Genomic DNA, 27,811 nt, shown 5'->3' on the forward strand with positions numbered 1-27,811 from the left:
GCTTAGCGGCTATGACAGGTTCCAGCTCTTCATTATGAGATTGAAACCAGTCTGCATTTCTCTTCGCACTTTTGCCGTAGGTGGTCAAAGCTGACTCATAGATGGCGTCTCTGATGTGGGCCCACTTGGTCTCAGCATCCCCTGTGGGAGTGTTTTGAAGGGCTGTTACAAGTGAATTTAGAAATTTTTGTAACAGCTGTGGGTGAGAAATTCTGCTCGTGTTGATGCTTGTACATATTTATATATATATAAGATGAATTAAAATCAAGATAGTTTAACAGAAAATTCCAAACAGGTTTTTATATACACCTGTTATTTTAACTTACAAAGAAATTAGTAATTTCTACAACAAATGCCGCCTTTTCCCGTGCTACACATTTTACCAGACATTCTGGGGATCATCACTTTACTGGGGATAAATGCTTTGAACATGTATCTGTGAGTGATGATCTTGAGACAGCTCATCCTGGAAAGAAATTGCCGGAAGAAGCATTACCAGTACTGGGCAGGTGGTCTGAACTGCAGCCTGCAGCAGATCATCACTGTTTCTCTGCTGAAGACGGTCTTCCCAGGCCATCACAGATACGACTGACATGATCTGTTTATTTGGGCCCTGACATGCAGCCTCTGAGATGCACTTGATTTGAAGGTGGTGTACCCTTATGATCTTGTCCTCTTCATGGCCAGGCACTGTGAATGGAATTACTAAAGACATTCCGATCCTTCTGCTGTGCCTGGCTAAACTTGGTACAACAGCAAAGAACAAAGAAAAGAACAAAGAAAAATTACAGCACAGGAACAGGCCCTTCGACCCTCCAAGCCTACGCCGATCCAAATCCTCTATCTAAACCTGTCGCCTATTTTCTAAGGGTCTGTATCTCTTTACTTCCTGCCCATTCATATGTCTGTCTAGATACATCTTAAAAGACGCTATCGTGCCCACGTATACCACCTCCGCTGGCAAAGCGTTCCAGGCACCCACCACCCTCTGCGTAAAGAACTTTCCACGCATATCCCCCCTAAACTTTTCCCCTCTCACTTTGAACTCGTGTCCCCTTGTAATTGAATCCCCCACTCTGGGAAAAAGCTTCTTGCTATCCACCCTGTCTATACCTCTCATGATTTTGTACACCTCAATCAGGTCCCCCCTCAACCTCCGTCTTTCTAATGAAAATAATCCTAATCTACTCAACCTCTCTTCATAGCTAGCGCCCTCCATACCAGGCAACATCCTGGTGAACCTCCTCTGCACCCTCTCCAAAGTATCCACATCCTTTTGGTAATGTGGCGACCAGAACTGCACGCAGTATTCCAAATGTGGCCGAACCAAAGTCTTATACAACTGTAACATGACCTGCCAACTCTTGTACTCAATACCCCGTTCGATGAAGGAAAGCATGCCGTATGCCTTCTTGACCACTCTATTGACCTGCGTTGCCACCTTCAGGGAACAATGGACCTGAACACCCAAATCTCTCTGGACATCAATTTTCCCCAGGACTTTTCCATTTACTGTATAGTTCACTCTTGAATTGGATCTTCCAAAATGCATCACCTCGCATTTGCCCTGATTGAACTCCACCTGCCATTTCTCTGCCCAACTCTCCAATCTATCTATATTCTGCTGTATTCTCTGACAGTCCCCTTCACTATCTGCTACTCCACCAATCTTAGTGTCGTCTGCAAACTTGCTAATCAGACCACCTATACTTTCCTCCAAATCATTTATGTATATCACAAACAACAGTGGTCCCAGCACGGATCCCTGTGGAACACCACTGGTCACACGTCTCCATTTTGAGAAACTCCCTTCCACTGCTACTCTCTGTCTCCTGTTGCCCAGCCAGATCTTTATCCATCTAGCTAGTACACCTTGGACCCCATGCGCCTTCACTTTCTCCATCAGCCTACCATGGGGAACCTTATCAAACGCTATACTGAAGTCCATGTATATGACATCTACAGCCCTTCCCTCATCAATCAGCTTTGTCACTTCCTCAAAGAATTCTATTAAGTTGGTAAGACATGACCTTCCCTGCACAAAACCATGTTGCCTATCACTGATAAGCCCATTTTCTTCCAAATGGGAATAGATCCTATCCCTCGGTATCTTCTCCAGCAGCTTCCCTACCACTGATGTCAGGCTCACCGGTCTATAATTACCTGGATTATCCCTGCTACCCTTCTTAAACAAGGGGACAACATTAGCAATTCTCCAGTCCTCTGGGACCTCACCCGTGTTTAAGGATGTTGCAAAGATATCTGTTAAGGCCCCAGCTATTTCCTCTCTCGCTTCCCACAATAACCTGGGATAGATCCCATCCGGACCTGGGGACTTGTCCACCTTAATGCCTTTTAGAATACCCAACACTTCCTCCCTCCTTATGCCGACTTGACCGAGAGTAATCAAACATCTGTCCCTAACCTCAACATCCGTCATGTCCCTCTCCTCGGTGAATACCGATGCAAAGTGCTCATTTAGAATCTCACCCATTTTCTCTGACTCCACGCATAACTTTCCTCCTTTGTCCTGAGTGGGCCAATCCTTTCTCTAGTTACCCTCTTTCTCCTTATATATGAACAAAAGGCTTTGGGATTTTCCTTAACCCTGTTTGCTAAAGATATTTCATGACCCCTTTTAGCCCTCTTAATTCCTCGTTTCAGATTGCGCCTACAATCCCGATATTCTTTCAAAGCTTCGTCTTTCTTCAGCCGCCTGGACCTTATGTATGCTTCCTTTTTCCTCTTAGCTAGTCTCACAATTTCACCTGTCATCCATGGTTCCCTAATCTTGCCATTTCAACCCCTCATTTTCACAGGAACATGTCTCTCCTGCACGCTAATCAACCTCTCTTTAAAAGCCTCCCACATATCAAATGTGGATTTACCTTCAAACAGCTGCTCCCAATCTACATTGTGCCACAGTGGCGCAGTGGTTAGCACCGCAGCCTCACAGCTCCAGGGACCCGGGTTCGATTCCGGGTACTGCCTGTGTGGAGTTTGCAAGTTCTCCCTGTGTCTGCGTGGGTTTTCTCCGGGTGCTCCGGTTTCCTCCCACAAGCCAAAAGACTTGCAGGTTGATAGGTAAATTGGCCATTATAAATTGTCACTAGTATAGGTAGGTGGTAGGGAAATATAGGGACAGGTGGGGATGTTTGGTAGGAATATGGGATTAGTGTAGGATTGGTATAAATGGGTGGTTGATGTTCGGCACAGACTCGGTGGGCCGAAGGGCCTGTTTCAGTGCTGTATCTCTAATCTAATCTAATTCCCCAGCTCCTGCCGAATTTTGGTATAGTTAGCCTTCCCCCAATTTAGCACTCTTCCTTTAGGACCACTCTCGTCTTTGTCCATGCGTATTCTAAAACTTACGGAATTGTGATCACTATTCCCAAAGTAGTCCCCTACTGAAATGTCAACCACCTGGCCTGGCTCATTCCCCAACACCAGGTCCAGTATGGGCCCTTCCCGAGTTGGACTATTTACATACTGCTCTAGAAAACCCTCCTGGATGCTCCTTACAAATTCTGCTCCATCTAGACCTCTAACACTAAGTGAATCCCAGTCAATGTTGGGAAAATTAAAATCTCGTATCACCACCACCCTGTTGCTCCTACATCTTTCCATAATCTGTTTACATATTTGTACCTCTATCTCACACTCGCTGTTGGGAGGCCTGTAGTACAGCCCCAACATTGTTACCGCACCCTTCCTATTTCTGAGTTCTGCCCATATTGCCTCACAGCTCGAGTCCTCCATAGTGACTTCCTTCAGCACAGCTGTGATATCCTCTTTGACCAGTAATGCAACTCCTCCACCCCTTTTACCTCCCTCTCTATCCCGCCTGAAGCATCGGTATCCTGTGATATTTAGTTGCCAATCATGCCCTTCCCTTAACCAAGTCTCAATAATAGCAATAACATCATACTCCCAGGCACTAATCCAAGCCCTAAGTTCATCTGCCTTACCTACTACACTTCTTGCATTAAAACAAATACACCTCAGACCACCAGTCCCTTTGCTTTCATCATCTGCTCCCTGCCTACTCTTTCCCTATTTGAAACAGCCCAAATATATAGGATTTTACTTACCCAGCAGCCCCCTGGTCTCCGCCAAAAGCAAAAAGAAATTAAGTTTACTTTAAACTGACCTTCCCAGCTGCTCACTCGTTCGCACTCTCTGCTCCCGAAAAAGCTGCTGCAATGAAAGGCAAGTTATTTTAAACGGCCCAAATATATCGGGTTTTACTTACCCAGCAGCCCCCTGGTCTCCGCCGAAAACAAAAAGAAATTAAGTTTACTTTAAACTGACCTTCCCAGCTGCTCACTCGCTCGCACTCTCTGCTCCCGAAAAAGCTGCTGCAATGAAAGGCAAGTTATTTTAAATGGCCCAAATATATCGGGTTTTACTTACCCAGCAGCCCCCTGGTCTCCGCCGAAAACAAAAAGAAATTAAGTTTACTTTAAACTGACCTTCCCAGCTGCTCACTCGCTCGCACTCTCTGCTCCCGAAAAAGCTGCTGCAATGAAAAGTTATTGTCAAAACTGTAGGCATATAATTGCTTCGTATATATATTCTGACTTCATCCAAAATACTCAAAAAATGGAGCCTTCATACAATGTACAACTAATAAAATATTCAGCCAAGAAAATAATGGTCTGGATTTTGTGGTTGTAATGATGGTGAAAATGTCAATTTACCATCATTGCAGCTGTGAAACTGACAGCAACTTCTGGCATCCACACAAGTATAGTTCGTTGCAGAAATCCAGAAGTTGTCAGTGATTTCCTGCTCCACCATAGGGTATTGTTGAAGTCCCTGCAGACAGCAATCTTTAAAAATCACTTGAACTGACGTGAATTCCCCTTTTATGCTGTAATATCACTGCAAAAAATCCCCAAAAGTTATAAGAGCAAAATACTGCCAATGCTGGAACTCCAAAATGAGAACTGAAGTACTGGAAATACTCAGGAGGTCTGGCAGCATCTGTGTAGAGAGAAACAGAGTTAAGGTTTCAGGTCTGTGACCTTTTGTTAGAACTTTTAACTTATTTCCATTGGTGGAGGCTTGCCTGAAGTGGGAGTACTTTCACCACTGGGACTGCAGCAGCTGAAGAAGAAGGCTCACCGCCACCTTCTCAAGGGTTACTAGGAACTGGCAATAAATACTGACTTAGCTAATGACTTCCCTATTCCGAGAATGAATATAAACAGTTTAAAAATGTGGATCTGGATCTTTTCCCCATAATTTCAAAATGTAGTTAAGGGTTAGCAAGGTCTACTATTTTCCAGAAAGAATGTCTCGTTGTAAGTCAGGCAGGACATGAGAGTGGCATAGAAGGTCAGAGGATTCAAGTTGCTAGTGAGGCATTGCACCATGTGTGTAGCCTCGGTAAATTTACTTGTTTATTCTCAGAGACAAACTCTCACAGCCCAAGGATGTAAGTAAGCTTCAATACAACCCTTTTGAGAAGAGTTGTCCACTGTATGGCTACAATGCTCTTACATACTGACATCACCTTTGGAGGCCAGAGTTGGAATTCAGCCATTGGATGTGTGACTTCCATGGTGTCCATTAAAGGTGATAAGTAAATTTTTTTTTGTTTTGGCTGTTTCTTTATGGGCATGTTATCTGATCAGACTTTAGCTATTAACTACATCAGATGACTTGATAAACTGTGTAAACTGCTATATTATCTATTGTAAAACATTTCCTCGTGCCATCATGGATTGGTGATAGGAAAATGAAAGGCAGTAAAGATGTATATTCCGTGGTAAATATGCATTTGCACGCACATGGCTCAATTTAATGGGGCCCCCGGAAACGGGCTAGGAAGCAGGGGAAGTGCACAGAATTGTGATGGGGGCAGGGGTGCAGGGCCCGTCGCCTTCCTATCACACCAGAATTTAATCTGGGGCGGGATAGGCTGAGGACAGCTTTCCCGCCCAGAGGTCAATTGAGGCCCTTAGTGGCCTATTATCAGCCACTTAAGGGCCTCTTCCTGCAGCTGCTGGAATTAAGCCAGCGGGAGGGGTGGGGGGGAGGGGCGGCTGCCTCCTCCACGCGGAGAGGTCGGCCAGCAAAATGAGGTGACCTTTCTGCAGCTTATGGGGAGGGAGTCCCTCTTCTGTGGGAAATCTGTGGCCCATGGACTGCCCCTGGCGGAAAACCACCCACCTCCACCTGTACTCACCTTCCCTTCCCCCATTGCCGGAGCCTGCCAAATACTACTGAGGCCTCTGATTGGCTGGCAGCTCTTGGCAGCTGGATCTCTGTGTTGAAAAGGACGTGTTCTCGGTGCCGGGCTGTTTACTGGTCCGGTGCTGTTAAATAGAGCCAGGGGCACCGAAAGGTGAAGGGGGGTTTCCACCGCCTTTTCAACCGAGCACCAAAGCCCCGCTGGCTCCACAAAATTCTATCCACACTCACATTCTCAGGGCTGAATTTTCTTCTCCCACCGCTGGGAGCAGCGGCAGGTGAAGAAATGGTAGCCCGCACATGTTGCCATGCCACAGTGATCTACCACAACATAGTATGTCGGTCTAGCCCTTGCCACCAGCCCCCCCCCCCTCCTCAATCACATGGAGGAGGCAGGATCTGCGACGCCGGCAATGGCATCAACTGCCTGTGCGGAGGCGTGGCGCCATTTTTAAAGAGCAGCCAGCCCTGCCGCAACATTTCAATTTTTAAAGCCCTCCCCCTGCCAATGCACTGCAAAATGAACTATCGCCCCTTCTCCCACCCCCCCCCCCCCCCCCCGCCTCCACCCAGTAACACTTACATGTTCTTCCCTCCTCAAAACACTTACCAAGAAGAATTGACCGTCACCCCCACAAGCTAATCAAAGTGCAGAGGTCAACCCTTCGTCCTTCCCCTACACTAGTAATGCACATTTGACCCTGTACCGCACCCCCCACCACAATTACACTGAAAATCATAAGTATCCCACTTTGCCACCTCAGTGGCGCCAGCTTTCCCTGGACGGGAAAGTGAAGGCGTGAGTGCCGGCCGCCGCTCGGAAGATCCCAGGCAACAGGCAAGATCTGGGACTTAACTTACATATGTAAAGCCGGGTACTGTCACCCAGTGGGGTGGAGGACCACCACGGAGCCTCGCCACTGCTGCCTGTAAGATCGGTTCTAGCACTCCCAATGTCGGTCTCTAAGGTAGGCCACTGCCAACACAATCTTCTGCCCCCGCCGCCATGGATATCGATGTCGGGACCTCAACAAAATCCAGCTGCTATTGTTTTCGGCAAGGGAGCAAAATGCTGACACAAGTCATTGCTATAACTGTATCAGTAAACATGGAGTATTCATGATGAAACATAATCTAAAACTAAATCAAATCACTCAAAAGAAATACATATGTATTCAAAAAAACATTGACTGAGTTGATATTTTAGAACCTGTATGTGTTTTGAAAATAAATGCTACATATATAAATATAAAAACATTTTTTTCTCGCTCAAATCTGCTAAAATATATTCCTGCGCCTCTTCAGTCAATACTACTGATACAAAATGGCTCTGATATAATACTTATTAATTTCTTGCCCTCCTCTCCCCCCACCAGACATTTTGGGTGGGGAATAGTCTAAGAAAGTGCTCATTGTCAGCTAAGCAGAGAATTATGGATATTAATCTATGGGTGAAAAGCTTTTTGTAATCCAGATAGGGATAGGCATGTGTTGAGAAATATTGCCGTATGTTAAGTGTATGACATCATTTGTATCTTATTTTCAGTCTGGTTCTCACACCGGAATGCCTGAATTTACATACATGAAAGTCAAATTGCAGTCAATGCTACATTTCCAAAGTGATGAGTGTAAGCACATAAAATGGATAAAAAGTTAAAATATCTTCAATGTATGCACAGTTCTCTTCATCTGAAGTGCAGTGCCTTGTCTGAAGCTCTTAATGCTGTCTTGGCAGATTTTTTGGGCTACATTTCATTGATTCAGTTTGCCCTAGTAGTACTTTGAGCATAATGACCTCATTCTGAGGGATGTGATAGAAAGGATCTGGTTTCTGCCAACAACAGAAATGAAAGTGACACATCTTGTGATTCTTCCTTTTTCAGTTTTCTGTACTGAACTGAGTACTTGGCTTTTTTCTGAGGTTTGTTTGCTAAATAGCTTTCTTTGTAGCAAATATAATAATTAATTTAAAAAACTGCTGGAAATGTGAAATTTAAGCAAAAATATTGGATATAGGGAAGTTCCTGTGAAGAAAATATTAATATTTTTGGTATAGATCTTTTGTCAGAACGGAAAACTGAAGGATAAGCACACTCCTTTGTAAGGTTCGGAAGAAAAGGGAGGAGCAGCAACAAACTATTTTGCAACTCTGTTCAGACTCAATGTTGTTATGTCCATCTCCCTCACCAAGATTCCCAGCTCTCTTAAAATTAACTGGGCCTTAGTTCCAAACTATTTATGGGGCAGGACATGTGTCTCTTCCATGATTTTATTGTAACAGGACATATCAGCCATTTGTATCATTGACAAAAATGATTTTTTTGCATTTGGGCAAAAGGAATTGTATCTTTTTGAAATTTATCACAATCTGCTGTAAATCATAGGATGAGGTGGCACAGAAGATTGTCATCTTAATTTTTTTTAGATGGTGTTGCTGTACCTAAGGAATTTATAAAATGTTGATTTATCACTAGGCTGGTGTAGAAATGGATCCAATCTTAAAACATCTCAGATGACTATCTCATGGTTACAATTTCCTTTCAAATGAATCTGTGTGAACCATCCTATTCAACTGTCAAATGCTCCAGTAATGCATCTAGGACTTGAGAGTGAGTAGTAAAATGCAATTTTCACTTTTTTTTTGTTTTTCATGGAATCCACAATGTGCAACTTATTTCACATGCTCAGTGACAGTAGCAGTGACACAGGCAGCATTTGGCTTGATCAGGCCCTTGAATTTGTGTAAGCATTAACGTATTGCATTCTTGTTATTTTCACAAGGTCAGTATAATGTTGCTGATTATAGCAGCACTTGATTACTGAATAAAACCAATGTAGTCTGCATATTCAATTCCACATTATACTGCATGATTCCTTTTACCTGCATCCTCACCATCACAGGAATATCTCACCAGGCCATTCTTTAAAAATTGCCAATGTATGAAAATATCAGAGAGAAGACCAGCTGATCCATCGTGCTCACCCTATACAGTTGTGATGTCTTATGCATCATGTCAAGATATTCCTTACTCCTGTAGGTGCCATGTCATCTCTTGGGAGAGGCATAAATCCAGATCAAAAACTCAAGGCCAATTAACGGAAAAAATTTGGAAAATTCCTCTGTGATCCCAGGAGCCAGAGGTTCCCCAACTTGGAATGGGGGAGTCGGGGGGGGGGGTGGTGGGGCGGTGTGGGGGAATGCCATGACAAGGATATCAAGGGGGGCAAGATGGATGAGAAGGAAAGTCACCAATGCAACCTTGCATAGTCAGCAGGTGCATCAATAGTATCAATTACTTTAAATTTTAAAGTAAGTAAGCAAATTTAAGTTTAGATTCAAAGAGAAAGTGCACACGGATGAAAGCTGACATAGGCCAATGTCAGGACAGTGTGGGTTGCCTGAATTCCAGCTGATTGCTAAAGTGGAAGTTGGATCAATTAGAGCTGCTTCTGATGCACTGTAACTGGTAATGTGTTGTACTGAAGTTCTTGCTCAAGATAGCATGAAACCAAGCAAGCCAGAAGGCCACTTGGAGACCAAGTGCCCGGCCCTCAAAGATAAACAATAAGATTTTTTTCAAAGTAAGCTCTTTCAGCTGAAAGGACAGATGTAGGTAATCAAAGAAGTTTGATTGCTGTCTTATAGTAAACTTTTGGCAAGAATCTGTAAGCTCAGAGAGGTACACCTCATATTTTTGATTGACACTGAATCACTACTTCATCATCACACGAAGAAGTACAGAGCTTTGTCAAAATCTTTTGCTGTGCATTAACTATGTGCTGCAAGACAATGTCGAAAATAACAGTGCACACCGTTTTTACTGGATAAGTTAGTCAGTAAGTTCAGGTGTTAAGAGATACACCGAGAGTTGCGAATTTCCAGAACTTGCTGCTTGATTTACACCACTCCACAGTTTGTCTCTCACAAGAGGTATCTCACCCTTAAACTCCCTGTCATTTTAAACACTTGCTGGGTTTGCACTTTAATTGCCCATTAAAGTCACCACAGAAAGTTAGGGCTCATAATTAACAGCGTAAAGAAATTTTAACTACAATAATGCAGTGCCAACCAATTTCTCCAGCCCAGAAAAGGGACAATTTAAACTGTCGAGTCTCATTCCTGCATGTAATAAATTGTTAAGAGATTTAAAAAGCTTCAAATTTTATATTTAAGCATTTTTTCTTAATTTTTGTTTCTGTCTCTTTGCTCTCTCTTAATCTAAACCATCTTCCCCTCTCTTAACTTCTCTGTCTTTACCTAATTTAGAAACCATAGAACGATACAGCACAGAAAGAAGCCATTCTGCCCATCGTGTCTGCGTCGGCTAGAAAATAAAACTAGCCGCCCATTCTAATCCCATCTTCCAGCACCTGGTCTGTAGCCTTGCAGGTTACAGCATTTCAGGTGCAGGTCCAGGTACCTTTTAAATGAGTTGAGGGTTTCTTCCTCCACCACTGATCTGGGCAGTGAATTCCAGACATCCACCACCCTCTGGGTAAAATAGGCTTTTCCTCATGTCCTTCTAATCCTTCTACCAATCACCTTAAATATGTGCCCCCTGAATAATTGACCTCTCTGTTAGGGGAAACAGAATCTAAGCGATCTAAGCCCCTCATAATTTTGTACACCTCAATTAAGTCACTCCTCAGCCTCCTCTGTTCTAAGGAAAACAACCCCAACCTATCCAATCTTTCCTCATAGATGCAATTATCAAGCCCTGGCAACATTCTTGTAAATCTCCTCTGTACTCTCTCCAGAGTAATTATGGTGACCAGAACTGTATGCAATATTCCAGCTGTGGCCTAACTAGTGTTTTATACAGTTCCAGCATTATATCCCTGCTTTTGTGTTCTATATTCTGCCAATAAATGAAAGCATTCCATATGTCTTCTTCACCAATTTATTTACCTGTCCTGCCATGTTCAGGGGCCTGTGGACATGCACTCCAAGGTCTCTCACTTCCTCTACCCCTCTCAATATCTTCCCATTTATTGTGTATTCCATTTCTTTGTTTACCCTCCCCAAATATATTACCTCAAACTTCTCTGGATTGAATTCCATTTGCCACTTTTCCATCCACTCAACCAAACCACTAATATAATTCTGGAATCTGCAGCTATCCTCTTCACTATCAAGTACACAGCCAATTTTGTGTCATCTGCAAATTTCCCAATTATGCCTCCTACATTTAATTCCAAATCATTACTATACACCACAAACAGAAAGGGACCCAACATTAATGCCACTGGAAACCACTTTCCGTTCGCAGAAACATCTGTCAACCATTACCCTTTTCTTCCTGTCACTGAGCCAATTTTGAATCCAACTTGCCACATTCCCCTGAATCCCATGGGCTTTTACTTTATTGACCAGTCTGCCATGTGAGACCTTGTCAAATGTCTTACTAAAACCCATGTAGACAACATCCACTGCACTACCCTCATCAATCCTTCTTGTTACCTCCTCAAAAAAATTCAATTAAGTTAGTAAGACACGGCCTTCCCTTAACAAATCCATGCTGACTATCCCTGATAAAACCGTGTCTTTCTAAGTGACAGTTTATCCTGTCTGTCAGAATTGATTCTAATAATTTGCCCACCACCGAGGTCAGACTGACCAGCCTATAATTATTTGGTCTATCCCTTGCACCCTTTTTAATCAATTGTACAACACTCGCAGACCTCTGGTACCTCACCTGTATCTATTGAGGATTTGAAAATGATCCTCAATGCATCTTCTATTTCCTCCCTGGCTTCCTTTTACAGTCTGGGATACAAGCCATCCGGCTCTGGTGATTTATTCACTTTCAAGGATGTCAGACCCTTTAGTACTTCCTCTCTCATTATGCTTATCGTATCTAATATTTCACACTCCTCTTTTACTACAATGTCTGCATCATCCCTCTCCCTTGTGAAGACAGAGACAAAATACTCATTAAGAAATAAAATAAAAGCAAAATACTGCAGATGCTGGAAATCTGAAATAAAAATAAGAAATGCGGGAAATACTCAGCAGGTCTGGCAGCATCTGTGGAGAGAGAAGCAGAGTTAACATTTCAGGTCAGTGACCGTTCTTCAGAACTGGCAAATATTAGAAATGTAAAAGGTTTTAAGCAAGTAAAGCGGGAGGTGGGGCGAGATAACAAAAGAGAAGGTATTGATAGGACAAGGTCGCAGAGAATAACTGACCAGAAGGTCATGGAACAAAGGCAAACATTATGTTAATGGTGTGCTGAAAGACAAAGTGTCAGTACAGAGAGGGTGTGAATTGACTATAAAGCACAAAGCACTCCAAGCACAAACATTAAAAAAAACAGAAACAGTGGGTAGGCACAGTAGAGACAAACTAACCAAACTAAAAAAACTAAAATAAAATAACAAAAGAAAAAAGAAAAAAAGTAAATATAACTAAACATAAAAAGGAGGGGCCTGTCATGCTCTGAAATTAATGAATCCAATGTTCGGTCCGGCAGGCTGTTGTGTGCCTAATTGGTAAATGAGATGCTGTTCCTCGAGCTTGCGTTGATGTTCGCTGGAACACTGCAGCAATCCCAGGACAGAGATGTGAGCATGAGAGCAGGGGTAGTGTGTTGAAATGGTCAGCAACCGGAAGTTCAGGGTCATGCGTACAGACTGAGCGGAGGTGTTCCGCAAAGTGGTCACCCAATCTGCGTTTGGTCTCCCCAATGTATAGGAGACCATATTGTGGGCAGTGACTACAGTATACTAAAGTGAAAGAAGTACAAGTAAATCGCTGCTTCACCTGAAAGGAGTGTTTGGGGCCTTGGATAGTGAAGAGAGAGGAGGTAAATCGGCAGGTATTACACTTCCTGTGATTGCAGAGTAAGGTGCCGTGGGAAGGGGATGAGGTGGTGGGGGTAATGGAGGAGTGGACGAGGGTCTCGTGGAGGGACCGATCCCTTTGGAATGCTGACAGGGGAAGGGAGGGGAAGATGCCTTTGGTAGTGGCATCACGCTGGGTGTGGCGTAAGTGGTATTAACATACCATTTGCCTTTGTTCCATGGTCTTCTGGTCAGTTATTCTCTGTGACCTTGTCCTATCAACACCTTCTCTTTTGTTATCTCTTCCTTAAAACCTTTTACATTTCTAACATTTGTCAGTTCTGAAGAAGGGTCACTGACCTGAAACATTAACTCTGCCAGACCTGTTGAATATTTCTTGTTTTTATACTCATTAAGAACCCTGCCCACATCTTCTGTATCCACACATAAGTTCCCTTGTACATCTCTGACAGCCCTTTCCTTAGTTATTTGCTTGCTCTTAATGTACTGATAAAACATCTTCGGGCTTTCCTTGATTTTACCTGACAACATTTTTTTATGTCCTCTCTTTGCTTTCCTAATTTCCTTTTTTACTTCACACCCGCACTTTCTATACTCCTCTAGGCTTTCTAAAGTATTAAGTTTTGTGTGAATGTCATAAAATTTATTTTTCTGCTTTATCTTACCCTGTAGGTAACCAGGGGGCTCTAGATTTGGTAGTACCACCGTTTATCTTTGTGGAGACATGTCTACACTGTGCCCATAGAATCTTGCTTTTTTGGGCGGCACAGTGGTGCAGTGGTTAGCACTGCAGCCTCACAGCTCTAGCAACCTGGGTTCAATTCTGGGTGCTGCCTGTATGGAGTTTGCAAGTTCCCCCTGTGACCGCGTGGGTTTCTGCCGGGTGCTCTGGTTTCCTTCCACAGCCAAAGACTTGCAGGTTGATGGGTGAATTGGCCATTGTAAATTGCCCCTAGTGTAGTTAGGTGGTGGGGGAATTGAGGGGATGTGATAGGAATATGGGATTGATGTAGGATTGGTATAAATGGGTGGTTGATGGTCAGTGCAGACTCAGTGGGCAAAGGGGCCTGTTTCAGTGCTGTATCTCTAAAATAAAAAATATGCCTGCCACTGATTTTTCCTTCAAGTAGCTGTATCCAGTCCACTTTCACCAGGTCACCTCTCAGCTTTGTAAAATTTGCCTTCCCCCAATTTAGAACCTTTACTCCTGTTCTATCTTTGTCCTTTTCCATAATAAAATGCTTACTCTAACTGTATTATGGTCACTATCTCCAAAATGGTCACCCACTGCTACTTCATCCACTTGTCCAGCTTTCATTTCCTAAGACTAAATCTAGAACTGTGCCCCCTCTTGTTGGGCTTGTTATGTGTTGGCTAAAAAAGTTCTCTTGGATGCATTTCAAGAATTTTGTGCCCTCTGTGCCCTTCACACTGTCTGTATCCCAATTTGACTGTAATCCATCTATCTTTGCTTCCTTCCTCTGTTTCTGTCTCAATCCATAAAGCTCATTGGTTCAGGACATAAACTGTGTTCTATTCCAGAAACGGCTGAAGGCGCTGGATACTACAAAGGCAATGACAACATTCCGACAATAGTACTGAAGTATACCAAATCTCCTGAATTAAATTCTGTCTTGGATGGTCTTATACAATGCCTCAGAGCTCTCTGAATTTTCTGTGGGACCTCAGCCTTCATGAAAGCCTATTTCCCTGCATGTAAATCATTCAAATGTGCAGAAAAAATGGACCTAATTGTAATACCTTATAGAGCAGGAGGTCTGTCACACAGCACAGAAGGCAATTTGGGATTTTTCCCATAGACTGATTGATAAGGATTATACCCTCAAAACATCTGCAGTGAATTCTTTGCATGAACTACCCATGCCAGGGCGGTTGTCAACTTGCAGTCTGGTTGATCAGCTAAAATTTTATGCAGCATTTCAGTGTTCAGTGCATGATTCCTTTCACAGAGTCCATTGCTAGAAGGACTTTCAGCTGCAGTATTCATGATCATGATGTTCATGTTTTCACACATGTCTATGAACTTATGATTGGCACCTATATTCAAAATTTGTTTTCAGAGGACTTCGTAACAAAGGCGAAGATTGCTGTGAGTCTGAAAAAGTTGATCAATGGTGTTGGTGTTTTGAGAGGCAATTTTAAAGCCAGGCTGCTTGATTGGTTCTGGTTCTCAACTCAGACAGTGTTCTCTTCGATATTCCTATTGAAACACCTGTCCACTTTGTTACAAAATATCTGTGGGAATTGGAATCTTCTTCACTTATTAAGATTAAAAACCAGTATGGAAGCAGCTTGAATGTAGAGATTAATTTGTGTTTGAAATTGTCCGATATCAAAACAAGATTCCACAAATCATGTGCTGGCAAACAGGTTCAACCAACTCACTGAGATAAGGGCGATTTATCAATTGTTCTTTTATCTCCAAGTTGTACGATATTAGTACAGTGGACACTTTATTTTGCTTTCTGTGTTAAGCAATATGTTACGTTAGACGAGGAAATAAAATCCTTCAGTTCTGTGCAAAAATACAGGAGGATGAAATTGATCTCGACTGGAAGCACGAAACGTTTTCATGGCAAATCGGTAGCCCATTTGGCACAACTTTGATTTTGACATTCATTGACTTCAATTGAAAAAGAAAATCATGTCTGGTGTAAAACAAGCTGCTGATTCACTACTGCCTCTTTTGCATTAATGAGGAAGACTAATTTCATCCCCACTCTTAAAAATAGGGGACACGCATGGGAAGCTCAGTATAAAAAGTTTGGATTGTTTTCTTCTGGTGATCAAAACTAGTTCAAGAGACCACATTGTGATTGCATATTATTTGATACCTACCTCTTGTATGATGCAACCTCTACCCCAGCCAGGAACAGTCCAGCTACCCCTCAAAGGTTTATACTGAATCTGCACTTACCCCTTGAAGCCAGGTACGGATTTTGTAATATTATTGAAAACTCCATCTCTTGTTCATCATGTGCTTAATTCATTCAATGGATTTAGAGGATTTTTTAAACCAATTTATTTCTTAGTTTCTAAGGATTTTCTCTTTTCATTCTGTAGTTTCCTTATTGAAAACTGCATTATTTGTGTTTACCTCAATTACATTCTTTGAATATGTGGTTTGTGATAAATTCTATCCTGAAAACCATTTTCACATAATTTTGATACCAGGAAAGTTTGTAGATGTATGGGAACTTAGTAAGCTGCAATTTTCACTGACCAACTATTTAAAGTATGCAGTGATGGAAAAAAAACAAATAATGAAATAATAAACTGAAAATTCCTTCAGAACTCAGTTTGAGCTAAATAACAATACATTTATGATATTCAGATATACTTTAGTGAATTGCTTTGCTGGCATCCGTGCTGAAATCATGAAAACTCTGATTTCACTTGAAATAAAGATGTTATATTGGTAGTGGTGCTTTACTGGGTTTATTTCACAATCAGCACAACTAAGTGAATTTCAAAGGCTGTTATGAATGAATGGAGCATCTGTTCTTGGATTGGTTGCTGATTGTTCTTAGTATATTGCTGGAATTCTCTGTTTTGAAACAAGTTGAGATCAAGCCTTTCAGTCATCTCAGTTGCTAAGTTGTCCACACGATGGGGAATTGAGCCATACACTTGAGGAAGATCCAAGGTTCAAGTCCTGGTCTGTACTTAGCTAAGTGATCTCAGTTTTTTAAAAATTCATTCTTGGGATGTGGGTGTAGCTATTAATGTTGGGTTTTTAATGCCCATACCTGGTTGCCCTGAGAAGGTGGTGGTGGGCCTACTTCTTGAAAGGAGTTTGATATAATTGTCAGGTTTGCTAGATCACTCAGAGACAGTTAAGAGTCACCCACTTTGGTGTGTGACTGGAATCACTGGGTAACAGAAGCAAGTTTCCTTCTCTAAAGGACATTAGTGAACCAGTTGGGTATTTGTGACAATTTGGCAGCTTTGTGGACACTTTTACAATTCTTTTTGATTTGAATACTGAATTACAAACTGCCATGGTGGGATTTGAACTCATGTTTTATGGGATTTTACTTCAGGCCATTGGATGCTAAGTTGAGTAACATAATCACGACACTACTGTATCCAGACAATGATGCCCATACTATGAGCTCAATGCACATGGACTAAGGCGGGAGAGAATTAAAAAAGAAATAATTCCAGAAGGTTGTTCAGTGGCCTATGCTGAAAAGTTTAGGTGCATGATGCCTTACATGACAAAGCAGTTTGCCAACATTTACTGTCTTGGCTCATACAAAAAGAATACCATTCGAGCAAGGTATGGAGGGTGGGTGTTTGAACTCTACCTCAACACAGCATTGTCATCTTGAAGCCATTTCCAAAGAGATGCCACTTATTGTCTCCCCTCTCCCTCCCAACCTCATATTAAAAACACTACACAGTAAGTATTGCAGGAAATGCCAGCAGGTCAAGTCGCATTCTCAGAAAGACAAAGGTAGTTAAGTGCCTTATCTTGTCCCTTGTCCCAGGTAACCATTTAATAATCACACCCATTGTAGTCAGGATGAATAAGCAGTATGTGTGCCTGTGATGTGTCTGTGGAAAATATACTCCTACGAGAGAAGTTACTTGGTTTGGTTGACAGGCTTGCTGACAAATCTCTGCATGGGAAGGGACGCACACTGAGATAAACATCAGCTGCTGCTGGAGGATTATCAATTCGGTGAAAGATGCCCTTTGGTCTGCCCAAAACTTGCTGGTCTTCCAGCACAAAGAGTTGTCCATGACCGAAAGTTGCAGACTGGCACATTCCAAGGTCCAGGACTACGTGCTGAGGGACGCACTAAAGCTTGGGGCAGCCGCAGCAAAGGCTCAATGGGGAAAGACCACTGCGCAAGGTCCTGCCACCAAGCTGAACTGAGGGGCTGGATCCATGGAAAACCCCTCCAACTGTATCCAGAAAATATTTGTTTGCTGTAAAATGTACATGGCAGGTAAAATGAAATGGAAGGGTTGTGAGGCAACTCACTCCTGTATTGAAAGAAACTGATCTCCTTTGCACTCTTTGTATTGTTTAACTTGGTGCTGTTTGGAACTGTTTTGTAATGTATTTTTTACAGATTTTTATGAATAAAGTATATTTTGGAAATAAAAAAGGGAAGATGTTAGATGCATGCCTCTCAACCTCCTGGGGTCAGATTTAAAAGGAAAATCCCATATTTAGGAGGAAGGTTTTGAATAAATTGACTAGAAAGCTGGAAGTGCAAGAAATCAGGCTTTATGGTGAGAAGTAATATAGAGGGAAAAGTATGCCAAAAACTGATAGCCACCCCTCAAAAGGGACAGTCCAAGGATGTTCTCCCGATTGGTGGAAGATTGGCAAAAGGCTCAGAGAATGGTATATGTGGGTGTCATGCAGGCCCCCACCTGGCAAGAATGAAGCACATTAATTTTGTCACATGAACATTGATTTTCAAACTGTTACTGGAGTAAAGAAAGATCTTGCTTTCCAGACCCTTGACTGGAAAGACATTTACATAGTAACAGACAGTACTTAGAAAAAATAAAGGGACCACTCACTGGCATCTACCCTGCAATGTGGAAAATTGCCCAGATATGTCTTGTACACAAAAAGCAGGACAATTCCAACCCGGCCAATTACCGCCCCATCAGCCTACTCTCAATCATCAGTAAAGTGATGGAAGGTGTCATCAACAGTGCCATCAAGCGGCACTTGCTTCGCAATAACCGGCTCAGTGACACTCAGTTTGGGTTCCGCCAGGGCCACTCAGCTCCTGACCTCATTACAGCCTTGGTTCAAACATGGACAAAAGAGCTGAACTCGAGAGGTGAGGTGAGAGTGACTGCCCTTGACATCAAGGCAGCATTTGACCGAGTATGGCATCAAAGAGCCCTAGCAAAATTAAGGTCAATGGGAATCAGGGGGAAAACCCTCCACTGGCTGGAGTCATACCTAGTGCACAGGACGATGGTTGTGGTTGTTGGAGGTCAGTCATCTGAGCTCCAGGACATTACTGCAGGAGTTCCTCAGGGTAGCGTCATAGGCCAGCCATCTTCAGCTGCTTCATCAATGAACTTCCTTCAATCATAGGATCAGAAGTGGGGATGTTCGCTGATGATTGCTCAATGTTCAGCACCATTCGTGACTCCTCAGTTACTGAAGCAGTCCGTGTAGAAATGCAGCAAGATCTGGACAATATCCAGGCTTGGGCTGATAAGTGACAAGTAACATTTGCACCACACAAGTGCCAGGCAATGACCATCTCCAACAAGAGAGAATCTAACCATCTCCCCTTGACATTCAATGGCATTACCATCACTGAATCCCCCACTATCAACATCCTAGGGGCTACCATTGACCAGAAACTGAACTGGAGTAGCCATATAAATACCATGGCTACAGAGGCTAGAAATCCTGCAGCGAGTAACTCACCTCTTGACTCCCCATAGACTGTCCACCATCTACAAGGCACAAGTCAGGAGTGTGATGGAATACTCTCCACTTGCCTGGATGGGTGCAGCTCCAACAACACTCAGGAGGTCCGACACCATCCAGGACAAAGCAGCCCGCTTGATTGGCACCCCATCTACAAACATTCACTCCCTCCACCACCGATGCACAGTGGCAGCAGTGTGTACCATCTACAAGATGCACTGCAGCAATGCACCGAGGCTCCTTAGACAGCACCTTCCAAACCCACGACCTCTACCAACTCGAAGGACAAGGGCAGCAAATGCATGGGAACACCACCACCTGCAAGTTCCCCTCCAAATCACACACCATCCTGTCTTGGAACTATATTGCCGTTCCTTCACTGTCACTGGATCAAAATCCTGGAACTCCCTTCCTAACAGCACTGTGGGTGTACCTACCCCACATGGATTGCAGCGGTTCAAGAAGGCAGCTCACCACCACCTTCTCGAGGGCAATTAGGGATGGGCAATACATGCTGGCCTGGCCAGCAATGCCCACAGCCCATGAATGAATAAAAAAACACTGCTCCAATTTAATCCACAATGGACTTTTGATTACCAGACGTTGAAGGTGGAGAAGCTAGCATTCCAGGTTGACTGCTAAGATGCTCCCAATACACAGAAGAGATCTGGTCAAACCAGTCAGTCACATGACCACCTGCTGGCCAACTAGGGGAATTTTAAATTGGAGAAACAGTGTTTGAAGTCAGAAAACTCTTTGCTCCTGGACTGAGAACATTTATCTCCTGTCTGCCCTCATCTCATTCTCACCAGCTGTGGAATCCATTGAAGACATATGAATCCGAAGAGAGAAAAGTCTCCTACAGTGAACAGAGTTTAAGAAGAATACTGGCCCCCAACGTAAAGCAAGATCTACCAACAAGCAAGGACAACAGCAAGCTTGAAGCACAGTTACAAAAACCTCTCTTCAGAGATTGCCTCAAACTTCTCTATTTTTCTTCTGCTCTTTTCTGTCTATATTTGCACGAGGGTATTGCATATGCATCCTAGCGTAGGGCCCGACGTGTATCCATAGATGTTAACCGAATTAGAGTTTAAGTTTAAGTTATAATAAATTTCACGTTTCTTCTTTAAACCTAAGAAAGCCTGTTTGTGTTCATTTCTTTGCCTTATAATTGGAAAGAGGTGAACAAGGATTTACTAAGGGGCAGCTCAAAACACAGTGGGCTGGATTTTACCTTAGGTGGACGGGAGTTTGCCACCGACATAAAAGTCGGTGGCGAACCTGCTTCCGCCTAGCCCGGGGATCCATCCCGCATTTTATGGGTCCCCAGGCTTTAATTGTCCTGAGGCGGGACATCTACCTACTTGAAGGAAGAGGTCCCGCCTCACTGAGCTGCTGGCCAATCAGCGGGCCGGCAGCTCTTAGTTCCAGCAGCGCTACCGGGAGTGGTGGCCTCTGCTGGGACTGCAGCCCAGCCAACCAGATGGATCCAGGAGTGAAAGTAAGTTGGGCATGCCTCACCCAGGGGTTCGGTCCTTCCCTGGTGAGGCTGGAGTGGTTGTTTGGGGGGAGGTGGGCGTCTTGGGTCCTGGGGTGGGTTGGGAGGAGGGGGAAGCCCTCAATCGGGCACCCTGTGCCTGACTGCCGTGGCCCCCCTCCCCCCCAGGGCGCGGAAAGGCTGGCAGCTATCGCTGGGCAGCCTTTCACGTCCCCAGCACACCTGCTTGCCATGGGTAATACCCATGGAGGCGGGCGTGGGCCCTTAAGTGGCCGTTAAATGGCCACTTAAGGGCCTTGATTGGCCTCAGGCAGGCCATTTCCCGCCCCCCGCCCAACAGCTGTAAAGTCGACCGGAGGCAGAAGCGGGGCGGGTAGGCCTCCTGGAGCCTCCTGCTCAATTTTACGCCGCCCCCACGCCACCAACTGACCTGCTGGGGCGGTGTAAAATTCAGCCCAGTGTGTTTAAAACTAAACCCTGTTACAGGGAGACCAGGTGAAGGTTAAACGGGACCCCTAGGCACCTTTCTCACATGGTTGTGACAGTGGGCATTTATGCTATTTCTTTAGGGTTTCTGCCAGAGCTATGATGGGAGATTGGAGAACCCCCACATACCCAGTTTAGATCACAAGGGCCTCTATTATTACATTCTTGGATTATTCTATTGTATAAATAGATATTAGACAATACGCCTGCGTATAAGCTGCTCAGACTGCTTACGGAATTAGCCAGTACTGCAGTATCCAGAAAAATATTGAAATCCAACGCCAAACTGTTACAGAGGATGGTTAAATGTGTACTTCTGTGCTGTAAACCATTGTTCAAAGATCACATTTTCCATTAATGGGAGTTGGAAAATAATTTTAAAAGGAGGAATATTAAAGGCTATGGGAAGCAAGCAGAGGAGTGAAAATAGACTAAATGGCTCATGTGGAGAATGAAACAGTAGCATGAGCTTGATGGGTTAAATGGCCTGTTTGTGTCCTGTAACTTTCAATGATTCCAAAATGAAGTGATTTGAGAGAAACCTAGACAGCTGGAAACATCATTATGAAAGAAGACTATCTAGTGACATATTAAACATATAACTGTGCAGTAATTATATGAGCTTAGAAATTCCTATTGGCAGTAAGCCTGATGCTGGCTTGATTTGAATCTATTCAAACCGAATGCAGGGAGTAGTATACATTTCCCAACAAATTTATACTTGATTCTAACTTTTTTTTGTGGTGAATAGGCTGATATGTGCAAAAGTGCAGATCTGGTGAATAATGATGGTTTAGTCTGTTACAGTTGACGTCATTGCTCATTAAAGGCAGGATTCCTACCACCCATGTGGATCAGATGTTGTGCCTCAGTCAGGCTATCACTTGTGGGGATTGTAAAGGAAACTGCTGGAGTTTCAGGATACACTAAAGTTGAAATTCCAGGGCCCTGGGGAATATACACTTGTGCCTTTTGCTGCCAGATAACTATTATCTGGCAAGTGAAGTAGAAATAGGCATCGGAGCTGGTGATGCTGATTGCTGAAATTTCCACTAAAGCAGATGTTACAAAGAGGCGGGACTGGGAAGATGACATTGTCAGAATTTACACTAGTTCCATGCCAATTCCCCCACTGCAATGAATGCCTGTTTAAAGCAGACATGCTTGCCTGTCAGGACCTGATCCTGGTGGAAGATTCCTTATTACTTAAAGGGATGTTTTTCCAAAGTCATAGAGTGAAAGCAACATATTCTTAAACATCATTGGGGCCAATTTTCACTTGGACAAATTGGTATTAACTGGGTGGTAAGAGCCTAAAAATGGATTGGTAAAGTTATTGCTGTCTCTTTGATGCTGGAATGGACAGCCAGTCAGTGCGCTCCGCCAGTCAGCACACTTAGCATGCACCAAAATCTTTCCAACCCCTCAACAATATCCAGGACAAAGCAATCCACTTGGTTGGCACTTCACCCACTCACCTAAACATTCACTCCCTCCACTATGGTTGCAGTGTTTACTATCTGTAGGATATACTGCAGCAACTTGCAAAGACTTCTCCGGCAGCACCTTCCAAATCAGTGAACTCTACCACCTGGAAGGACAAAGGCTCCAGGTGCATGGGAACACCACCAATGCAAGTTCCAACTTGCACATATATCACCATTCCTTCATTAATGTTGAGTCAAAATCATGAAACTCCCTACCTCGCAGCACTATGGGAGAACCTTCACCACGTGGCCTGCAGCAGTTCAAGAAAGTGGCCCACCACTGCCTTCTCAAGCGAAACCAGGGATTGGTAATAAATGCTGACATTACCAGTGATGCCTATATTCTAGGAAAGAAAACAAAAGCAGGGGGCTGAATTTTATGACCGAGGCTGAAGTCCCGTTGCCGGAGCCGAAAAGGGGAGGTGAACCCGCTTCAGCTGGCAGCATGATCCGAGGAGGCATCTTCCCGGCAGTGGCCAACTAAGTGGCTGCCCAATCAGTGGGCCGGCAGCACAGCAGCCTCAGCCGCGCCACCCAGCAGGGGCCATTGCTGTGGCTGCACCTACAGGATGAAGCTGCATCGATGGTCAGGCACCATCGAAGACAGATAAGTGGGCTCTGTTGATGCCAGGGCCAGGCAGGCAGTCCTTGGAGATCAGGGTGGGTGGGGGGGTGTTGCTGAGGACAGGTGCTGCTGTTGCTGCGAGGGTGGTCATTGCCACAGGGGTGCCCCTCTGTTGGCCATGGAATTCCCAATTCCCAAAAAGGAGGGCCCCCCATCCTGGAGCCCACAGTGAGGCCACCAAGTTTCACTGAACAGTCTCCCCATACAGCAGTGGGCCCACCCTACCACTGGCAAAATGCATGCAGAGGCAGGTAGAGGCCCTCAATTGACCACTTATGTGGCTCAATTGGGCTCTCAGCAGGTGGCCCATCTGCCACCTTTCCTGCTGCTGGCAAAATGGCATGGTGACGGGAAGATGTCGGGCTCACTGCCCGACGCCTTCCAGCGCCATTTTGCCAACCTTCCTGCCTCCCAGTCCATCACCAAGGATCTGGTAAAATTCCAGCCAGGGCATCCGTTGTACTTCCATCAATGTTATGGTACCAGAATGGGAGAAAACTCGAGAACATTCCTGACATTAAAGAGAATGATACTTTAATGGGGTGGTCTGAGCTGTACTCAATTTTACAAAGCTGAATTGGTTCTTCATGCTACGGTATATGTTCGTGCATTCCCTATCACCATAGTAGTCAGTTCTTTATCACTGCTGGTGAGTGGTAGTGCATTCTCTATCACTACGGGTGAATGGAAGTGGGTTCCCTAACACCACTGTTGAATGGTAGTACATTCTCTATCACCATGGGTGAATGATAGTATATTCTCTATCACCACTGGTGAATGGCCATGTGTTTTCTATCACCACTGGTTCCAAGATGCATGGGAATAAATAAATTTAATCCATGATGTCAGTGAAAATGGAACACATTGCTCACCTTTACCCTTTAATCCAGCTGTAACCTTTGGGGGTGAGGTGGGGGCTGTGGAGGGAGAAAGAAGATTGTCTAGAAACAATAAAGAACTCTTTGGATGTACAAACAACTTAATGGAGAAGACTCAAAGGTTTTGTTAAAATCCAAAGGCCAAACAGTCCATATTTATTTATTTTGACTGAAATCTGAATAAATTGAAATTTTTTTAACTGTTGCCAAGTTGTTTCATGTTAAATGCTGAAACCATCACATGTTCTGACTGAACTGAATGTTGTAACAGAGTTCTGCAGCATTTAACACACCAGAAAAAAAGGCAACTCAGGACCCTTCTTCACTCAACCTCAAACAGTGCTCACAGCAAGCAACTGAGGAGAATTATGAGATTTATAAATAAAATTAAAATTTCTTGTTTTTTGTTTTATGAACAGCAGCTATCACCCTGGCACTTTATCAAGCCAAACTGTCATCACAATTTATGAAATTTCCTTTAGGCTCCAATAACAGTTTAAAAAAATTACAAACCTCCATGTAATCATTGAAGAATTCCCAATAGTATTTCACCCTGGGATTTATTCCAGGAAACTTTCCCAACTTCACTGAGTTTCTCATAACCTTAAGCCATTTCATACCTCAACCAATTTAGGAAAGCCTCTGTAAAACACAAGTTTTCACAACAGCATGGTGTTGTACAGAACCTAATAGGATCCATGTTATTGACTAATGTAGTGCTCATTATAACACCCTCTTTCTTAGTGGTAAATTCCTCATTTAAGTCTAATTTTCCTCTGGAATGTGCAGCATATTATACTGACCCTGCATTGAGAGTAATTTCACAATCACTGGCATTACTTAATTGTGAGATAGCTGTTACCAAACAGTAAAAAAACAGTCAACGGTTTAACATTTCCTGTAAGCAGTGAGATTCTTAACATAATAATAACGGTGTTTATGGCTGAGATTACCTGCTTAGAACATTTAGTTATTTTAAATAAGTCTCTGTTTAAAGTCTCAATTTTAACCTATTAATCAAATAGAATAATGAATAATGGAGTGATTACGAATCTGTAATCTATCTGAGGGGTTCAGCCAACAATGTAACTGCCTAGCTTACGCAGTTTATTTTTAATGCTTTTATGATTTTGGTCAGGTGAGGGTTGTTAATGCTGTTGAATGGAAGAATTTTAATTTTGCACAGTATCATCATCAAACACTCGCAGGTCAAATATATGATAGATGCAGATCATGGCTCCTTTTGCTTTGTCCCAACAATGTGCCTTGGCTTCAACATCAGGAGACCACCAGGGTGACAGTTTGCCATTCCTCACAGTCACCTTGTGACCATGCTGAGTAACCTCACATTGATGCTTAACATCACCATCAGTTCCCCAGCATCAACATCCTTGGGGTCACAATAGACCAGGCCTTGAAGCTTCTGCTTGATCGTGTTGGTTTTGTCGGCGCAATTCCCTGGATTTCAGTATAACCATGCAAAAGATTGTGAAATTTTATGCTCAAATTTAATTCAGCACAACTCAAGTTTCCCAGATCTTTTGTGTTAGTTTTAAAAACATTGTGCTGGAAGCAAGCCACGCCCACAAAACTGGCCAGGCCCCCAGGGCAAAGTAAGTGCCATTGGAATTTCTGTTAATTGTGCTCATTTGCAGGCCTTCAAGGCAGCCCCAAAAATTATGCTGGATCTTTTGGGTGCATGGACACAAATAGGTTTTGAATTTTTAAAAAATTTACTAAGGAACTGTCTACTGTACCCCAATATAACTCAAAAGTACTTTTGTATGTTTGGCAAATATCATCTTACTTCAGTCCCTCAGATCTGCAGCAAGACCTCAAAGGTAAGAGTGAGACTTGGGGGTCACAGCCATCCCAGGTCTCCTCTCCATTCCTGTGGTTGTTGCAACCTCAGGAATAAATGTACAGTTCAGCCATTCTGACCAATCCCAGGGCCCTGTTAATTAGAAATCCTTCCATTGACAGATTTGGCATGTCATACTGCCCGCCCTCTCAGATTGGTTAGGAAACCTGGAAGCGGAATGCTAATGCCGGGGCTCAGATAAAGAGCCCCATCAAAGCTCACTTCAATGATAGATGTGTTCCCGATCCACTACGAGCCTTCCCACTGTGTGTGGGTCAGTTACATTGCAATTCCAGCTCAGTCAAGATAACATGAAGAAATCAGGGGAAGGTGTGGTTACAACGTGGTATGCAATCAAAACCTTTTCAGAGCCTCTTGATTTGAATTTGTAACATACTCATTCCTTGGTATCATTTATCCTGTACATACTATCTCTGTACACCTTAAATATATGAGGATTACGTAACTACAGTTGGAAACCTGTGCTTTCTGAACAAAGGAACTATGCACACACGTGAGATAGCGGAACACTGATTCCCATTTCTATTGCCCAGCAGCCAAAAGTGTCCAATAGCAGCACTGCAACAGAATAGCACATGCACTGTAGGCCCAGGCTTCTGCATTCTCCGCACATCATAAGATATTACAATCAGGTCGAGTAGAATGAAAGGCTTAAGGACCTTCTAGCAAGAAGTCAGCATTCAATCAACTGAACTATCGGACATTTTTCTGAAGAGCTTTCCAAGACATTATTTGGAATAAGCACAATGTAAAAGGCATATCTAAAGATGGAGAAATTTTTATTCATTCATGGGATGTGGGCGTCGCTGGCCAGGCCAGCATTTATTGCCTATCCCTAATTGCCCTTGAGAAGGTGGTGGTGAGCTGCCTTCTTGAACCGCTGCAGTCCATGGGGGTAGGTACACCCACAGTGCTGTTCGGAAGGGAGTTCCAGGATTTTGACCCGGCGACAGTGAAGGAACGGTGATATAGTTCCAAGTCAGGATGGTGTGTGACTTGGAGGGGAACTTGCAGGTGATGGTGTTCCCATGCATTTGCTGCCCTAGTCCTTCTTGTTGGTAGAGGTCGTGGGTTTATACTACTATCTACTTCTTCTTTGGCCTCCTTGTCTTAAGAGACAATGGGTAAGGTGGTTAGTGATGTGTGGAGCAGCGCCTGGAGTGACTATAAAGGCCAATTCTAGAGTGACAGACTCTTCCACAGGTGCTGCAGATAAAATTGGTTGTCGGGGCTGTTACGCAGTTGGCTCTCCCCTTGCGCCTCTGTCTTTTTTCCTGCCAACAGCTAAGTCTCTTTGACTCGCCACACTTTAGTCCCGCCTTTATGGCTGCCTGCCAGCTCTGGCGATTGCTGACAACTGACTCCCACGACTTGTGATCAATGGCACAGGACTTCATGTCGCGTTTGCAGACGTCTTTAAAGCGGAGACATGGACGGCCGGTGGGTCTGATACCAGTGGCGAGCTCGCTGTACAATGTGTCCTTGGGGATCCTGCCATCTTCCATGCG

This window comes from Heterodontus francisci, chromosome 5 (assembly GCF_036365525.1).
Source record: "Heterodontus francisci isolate sHetFra1 chromosome 5, sHetFra1.hap1, whole genome shotgun sequence".
Taxonomy (NCBI): domain Eukaryota; kingdom Metazoa; phylum Chordata; class Chondrichthyes; order Heterodontiformes; family Heterodontidae; genus Heterodontus; species Heterodontus francisci.